Source organism: Dasypus novemcinctus, chromosome 6, assembly GCF_030445035.2.
Source record: "Dasypus novemcinctus isolate mDasNov1 chromosome 6, mDasNov1.1.hap2, whole genome shotgun sequence".
NCBI lineage: Eukaryota > Metazoa > Chordata > Mammalia > Cingulata > Dasypodidae > Dasypus > Dasypus novemcinctus.
This window is the reverse complement of record NC_080678.1, coordinates 107,379,841-107,387,354: the sequence shown is the minus strand read 5'-3', so window position 1 is coordinate 107,387,354 and position 7,514 is coordinate 107,379,841.

The following is a 7,514-nucleotide window of genomic DNA, read 5'->3' as shown; positions in this document are numbered from 1 at the left end:
GAATCTATAGATATGATCATGTGATTTTTTTCTTTCAATCTGTTTATGTGGTGTATTACATTGATTGATTTTCTTATGTTGAACCATCGTTGCATACCAGGAATGAAACCCACTTAGTGATAGTGCATAATTTGTTGGGTGTATTGTTGAATATGATTAGCAAGTATTTTGTTGAGTATTTTTGCATCTACGTTCATTAGAGCAATTGGCCTATAATTTTCCTTTCTTGTGGTGTCTTTGTTTGGCTTTGGTATTAGGGTAATGTTGGCATCATAGAATAAGTTAGGCAATGTTTATTCTACTTCTATTTTTTTGGAAGATTTTAAGCAGGATTAGTGTCCTTTCCAGAATGTTTGGTAGAATTCACCTGTGAAGTCATCTAGTTTTGGACTCTTCTTAGTTCAATCTTGTTACTTCTGATTGGTCTGTTGAGTTCACCAATTTCTTCCTTTGTTAAGGTAGGCTGCTTTTGTGTTTTTAGGAGTTTGCCCATTACCTCCAAATTATCCTTCTTGTTGGCATAAATTTTTCAAAGTAACTTCTTATGATATTCTTTATTTATGTGGGGTTGATGTAATATCTCTTTCCTCTTTCTTATTTTGTGTATTTGCATCTTTTCTCTTTTTTTTCTTTGTTAGTCTAACTAAGGCTTTGTCAATTTCATTGATCTTCTTAAAGAATCAGGTTTTTGGTTTTGTTTGTCTAGTGCTTTATTTTCAACTTCATTTAGTTCTGCTCTAATCTTTGTTATTTCCTCCTTTCTACTTCCTTTAGGTTTACTTTCTTGTTCTTTTTCTGATTCCTCTATGTGTCCAGTTAGGTCTTCGATTTTAGCTCCTTCTTTTGATGTATGCATTTATGGCTATGAATTGCCCTCTCAGTACAGCTTTTGCTGCATCACATAGGTTTTGATATGTTGTGTTGTCATTTTCATTTGTTTCAAGGTAGTTACTGATTTCTTTTGAAATTTCCTCCTTGACCCACTGTCTATTAGTGTGTAGTTTAACTTCCTTATCTTTGTGCCAAATCTGGTTCCTCACCCTTACTGATTTCCAGCTTCATTCCTTTGTGGTCAGAGAAGTTGCTTTGTATGATTTCAGTCTTTCTGAGTTCATTGAGAATTTTTCTGTGACCTAGTGTGTGGTATATCTTGGAGAATGATCCATGTGCTCTCAAGAAGAATGTATATCCCACTGTATTTGACTGTAGTGTTCTGTATATGTTTATTTGGTCCAGATTCTCTAATGTGTTGTTCAGAGTCTTTGCTTCTTTATTGATTCTGGTAAGAAATTCTGTCTAGTGGTGTTAATGGTGTATTAAAGTCTCCCACTATAATTTTAGAGGTATCTATTTCTCCAGTTAGTTTTTCCAGTGTTTGCCACATGTATTTGGAGTCACCCTGGTTAGGTGCAAAAATGCTTATGATTTTTCTTTCTTCTTGAAAGATTACCCCTTTTACTAATATATAGTGCCTGTCTTTGTCTCTTTCAATAGTTTTGCATTTAAAGTCTACTTTGTCTGATATTAGTATAGCTACTCCTGCCCTTTTTTAATTGTTCTTTGCTTGTAAAATTGTTTTGCAGCCAACCTCTTTCAGACTCCTTGAATTCCTGGGTCTAAGATGGGTTTCTAGTAGACAGCATATAGATGGGTCATATTTCCTTATCCGTTCTGCCATTCTTTGTCACTTGACGGGTGAGTTTAATCCATTAACATTCAGTGTTATTACTTTCAAGGAATTACTTATATAAGCTATATTTTCTTTGGATTTATGTACGTCATGTGTTGTTTTTATTTCTCTTTTTTTAAATTTCTTTTTTCTTACACTGTCATCAAACTCTCTCTCTCCTGTTTTCTCCTTTCAATCTGCAGTACTCCCTTTGTTATTTCTTGAAGGACAGGTTTTTTATTGGCATACTTCCTTGCTTTCTGTTTTTCTGTGAATATTTTGAATTCTCCATCATTTTTGAATGCCAGCTTTGTTGGATAAACTTGGCTATAGGTTTTTTCTTTTAGCAGCTTAACTATGTCATACTACTGCCTTCTTGCCTCCATAGTTTCAGATGACAGACCACCACTTAATTCTATTGAGCTTCCCTTGTATGTGATGGTTCTCTTTTAAACTCTTGTTGCTTTCAGTATTCTCTCTTTGTCTTTTGTCTTGGACAATTTGACAAGTACATGTCTTACAGTAGGCCTGTTGGGAATTATACTGTTTGTGGTACACTCCACTTACTGGACATGTACATCCATCTCTCTCAATAAGGTTGGTAAGTTTTCAGCTCTTATATCATCCTATACTCCTTCTGCCCCCTTTCGCTTCTCTTCTCCCTCTGGGATGCCTATAATGCATATATTTGAGTGTTTTGTGTTGTTCAGATTCTTAAGTCCCCACTAGATTTTTGCTCTCTTTTTATCTATCATTTCTACTCTCTGTTTGATTTCAGCTGTACTGTCTTCCACATCATTAATTCTTTCCTCCGCCTGTCTGTTCAAATCTGCTGGTATATGCTTCCAGTGTATTTTTGATTTCTTGGATTGTGCCTTTCATCACCATCATATCCATTATCTTTTTATATATGTTTACAATTTCTTCAGTATGTTCTCCCAGCATCTTCTTAATATCCTTAATCTCTTCCTTTGCTTAATTAAATTGGTTCAAGATATTTGTTTGGACAGCTCTGATTAGTTGTTCCATGTTCTGTATCTCCTCCTGGTTTTTAGTTTGTTCATTGGACTGGGCCATGCCTTCCTGTTTCTTAGCATGACTTATAATTTTTTGTTGGTTTTTAGGCATCTCTTTATCTTGATGGGTTTATTCAGTTGATTAGTTTCTCTCTCTACTTGGGTTTTATTTAATTGCTGTTTTTGTGTGTGTGGTAAGTTTTCTCTTTGACACTTAGTTCTTCCTATTCTGTTTCCTTACTGTTGTCTGTGTTCCCTTGATAGAGAAAGATTAGAGCCAAAGAAAAGGAAAGAGGTAAGAAGAGAAAAAGGATAACAAAAATAATAATAGTAAAAGATAGAAGAGGAACCATATAAGGCCTAGGAAAATGAATAATTAACTCATGTAAGAAGTACAGAGGAATTAGAATAAAGAAGAGGGGTACAATGAAATGAAAAACTGAATAGAGAAAAATATCTAGAATGAATTAAAAGGCCTGAATGGTAAGAAGAGACAGAAAGAGAAAAAATACAATAAGAAAAAAAAAGTTAAAAATGAAAGAAAACAGAGAATAGAGGAGATAGAAATAAAAATAAGAAAAATTGAAGACTAAACATAGAGAGGCAGAATTTAAGAAACAAAACAGAAAGCAGAATATTGGAAAATAAGGAAGGAAGAGAAATAGCATAAATAGACAAAATCTGTATATAAAAAAAAGGGGGGGAAACAAAGGATGGGGAAACATAGCAAACAAGAAACAAGACAGCAGTACCTAATTTTAAAAAAATGGTGAGGAAGGGGAGGAAAAGGGGGAAAAAAAGAACAAAAAAATAAGCAATCAAACAAAAATTTAGGAGAAACAGCCTTCTCACTTAAGCCCCTGAAGAGCTTCTCAGGTTACTAGTGTTTGTCAATCAGTTACCCTGCAGCCAGCCCTCTGCAAATTTTGAATCAGGTTTTAGCAAGTAAAATAAGTAAAATTTTAAAAAGGAAGCTTTTTTGAAGAAAAATAAGAGACCCAAGAGAAGCTAATACAATACTGTTTATGTGTTTCCTGTTCTAAAGTATCAGCTGTGTGTTTGATCACCTGGTAGATCACTACTCTAAGGAGAGGTGGGAATCAAGCCAGGGCCCTTGTATATTCAAATTGGAGACTCCTCCACTGAGCTAAACTTTCTACTTTGGTCTGTTACCTAGAGAGCTATCCAGTCACTTTCCCCAGGATAGGCTTGACTCCCTGCAGTTGGGGTATTACTACTTATAGGAGCCTGTCTGTCCCCTGTCCCCCCTTTCTACTCTTACTGCTTATTCTCCCAGGGCAGCAGGACATGACAGCCTGTGTGACTGGATCTCCCCTCACCTCTCCTGGTCAGGTTGAGTTCCCTCCTGAAATTCAAATGGGACCCTGTTATGTGAACTCACCATGGAGAAATGACTCTCAACCTTCTTCCAGACCTCCCCCTCCACCCGGGGGACCCTAATAGGCTCTTGGAAGGTTATTAAATGCTTCCTACTGCCTGCCTCCCTTAGGAGAGTTGGAATTTTAATAGTTTTCAGCACCACACCAGTCAGTTGCCTGACTCCACCATCTCTCAGCCCAAGTTCCTCTCTCCCAGGTCAGCTTGGTAAATCAGGCTGCTTGAGCAAATTTGCCCTCCTCTCTTCCTGGGGCCACCTAGGTATGCTCCCTAAAGTTCAAAGAGGGACCAGGTAACCAAGCCCACAGAAAGGAAACCCCTCTCCACCCTTTGCCAGAACCCTATTAATCCTGGAGAACGTTCCCTCCTGCTCAGTGACTATTGGGAGTCAGGGAGTTAGCTGTGGTTTTTTGCCTTGAGGGCCTAGCTGCCCACCGTTTCCAGTCACTGGGGTGAGAAACTGATGGTTTTCCTTTGGGTTTTTTATCTCTTTGCCCTGTTCCTTGCAGATCCATGCCCTGATGCCTCCTGCTCTGTGTGTTCCCAAAACAGCTCTCTCGGCCAGGATCTTGTTCCTTCCTAGCCTTTTTTGCGAGAGAGGTGGTGAGTGCGCACTTAAACCAACGCCATCTTGCCTCAGTCTCCAGAACACTGTCTTCATTGCAGAAAGAGCTTAACAATGCATGTCCACTTTCATGTTTGACACTGGATCTGATATTTTACTCTTTCTTCAATCAGCATTTGTGGAGTCCTCCAGTCTCTACCATCCTCCACAGTTTTGGAAAATGCATTGAATAACTCAGGCACTATACATAGTTTTAAACTTGTGAGTTAAAGAAGAAATCAAGAGGAATATCAAGTATTTAGAATTGAATACATATAAAAATATTTTACATGAAAACTTGCGGTTTGCTGATTGTACAGTGCTTTGCAAATCTAATTTAGAAGTCTTATATTTACAATAGTATCAATTATATAGTATTAGAATAAATTAAAAAGATGTGATTTGCCTTTGAGAATGTTAGAAATGTTTTTGATGGATAGCAAGGCATACTATAATGAAGATATCAGATATCCCCAACTTAATATTCATAATGAATTTAATTTCATTGAATATCTGTTTTTGCACGGTAGGTAGATTTGACCAACTGATTCAAAAATTTACTTGGGAAAGCAGAAGGTCAAGAATAGCCAAGAGAGATTTGGAAAAGAAGGAGGGAGCACGTGTAGCTCAGTTTTGAGTGCCTGCCTTCACATATATTAATACAAGGTTCCGGGTTCAATCCCTAGTACCTCCTGAAAAAAAAAAGGAAAAGAAGCAAAAAGCATGTGTACAGTATATATGATGGAGGGGTGACTTGCACTGCAAATTAGTAAGATCGTAAGATATTATAAGGTTGTACATTAAGAAAATGTGGTAATGGTGTAGAAATTGGCACTTAAGACCAGTGCATAGGTGTGGAGAGTCTTGGCAAAGACCCATGGGCACTTTATATATGACAAGTGACATTGCAAATCATTGGAGATGGAATGGCCAGCTCGATGAATTGTGCTGGAGCAATTTATCCAAATAGGAAAAATAAAACTTCAATACTACCTGTGAGTAAATGTCAATCAAGCCTGTCCTTCTCAATAAGAAAATGGTCTTTTGTTAGCCTGCTACCACCATGTTTCTCTGGAAACCTGATAAAAGTAGAATCTCCACTGTGTCACCTGGCAGCACCACTGCACAGGGTAAATTCAGTGCTGACTGGTGAACTGCATCTGGACTGGAGGGACTGTGACTTGTTGAAAGTACAGATGGAATCTGCTCTAAATGTGGACGTTTCTCACTGTGATCCCCAGAAGTTAGGTCTGTGGGCTGTATTACACTGGTTCCCGTGGACCTGGGGCTCTTGTGGACCCACCCATGTGCTCTCACTGCCTCACACCTGCCTGACCCTAGACTGCTTTGAGGCCCCCTGCTTAGGCTGTCCTGCAAGCATGCTGAGGTTCCTCTCCATTGTCCTTCCATGAAGCTAATGGAGTGAGTGAGCAGCTCACAGCTCACTTTTGGTGGTTGAGCAGAATGGGCAGGTTCACTGAGGTTCATTCCATGGAGACTAAATCGTCAGAGGGAAAAGCAAAAATGTTTAAAAAGTAGTATATGTAGAATTGATATTTTTCTTATTCATTGTAGGGAATGGCTTTTTAAATCTATGTTTTATATATAATTCAAAATGGCACTGTATTTTAGAAATCCATTAGAACTTAATACATTCCAAAAGGATCAAGTTATTGCTAAAACACAAGTTGACTGATATTTATTGTAAGGAGATTCATAGTCATGTTAGCGTAAAAACATGTTTTGGCTCATTCAGCCAAACTAATTGCTTAATAGGAATGCAAGGTAGTTGTTTACATGTGTACATGTACATGCTTATTGGTAAAAATGATTGTGCTCAGGCCCCTATTCTGGAATCACATATCTAATTGTGTCTGTAAGAGTCATTCCAAGGCTAAAGCATCTCATGGAATAGAATTAAGCACCACACCCACACCCACACTAAATAGCACTAAATAGCAAGAAAGGAAAAAATAAATGCATTCAAAATTATAAACAGACACCACCAAGAAGATGAAAAGAAAGGGCATAGTCGCGGAGGGCGGGGGACCGGAGCCCAGCCGAGCCCAGCCAAGCCCAGCCGAGCCTGGCGGCGGGGTTTCTGTTCTTTGTTTTTTGTTTCTTGGGGTTTTTTTAAATTTTTTATTTTATTTTATTTTTGTTGTTGTTGTTGTTTTTAATCCTCTCTTTCCTGTCCCCAATATTCTTCTTATACTATTTTATCTTAACAATACAATAGGTCCTACAGGAAATACCTCACATTTGCTGGGTTTCCTCACCCTCCACTGCCGCATTTCTCTGTGAATAGATTTAGCCTATCTACACTATCCCCTTTCCCCTACAACTTGATATCCTCCACCATCTGCTATCTCTCCTATATTCCATCTCCCTTTCTTTGATCCACAAAGTGTCTAACTCTTAATTTCTAATACCTTTGTTTAGTTTTCCATCTGGTATTCGTCCCTGAAACTATTACCTTTCTTTTCTCTTTCCCTCTCTCACGAAAACAATAGCCTCTTAGTACGTACCACATTCCTCCCATATTCAGTCTTCTACCTCATTATAGGTACTTTCCTACTACTATAACTCTACACAATTTACATGATCTAACCTCCATCCTCCCAGAACTCATATTGTTGCTTTGTTAACATATATCACCAATACTACTTCACACTTTTTCCTCCCTTACACAATTGCCTTTCCCCAGCACTAATACTTTCCTTTAAAGTGAGCTTAACTAGCAATAAGAAATTGGAATAAGAAGAACAAAGTGACAAAGAGAAGATATAACACTTACGCAAAAACAACAGCTAATTAATCTCCAAGA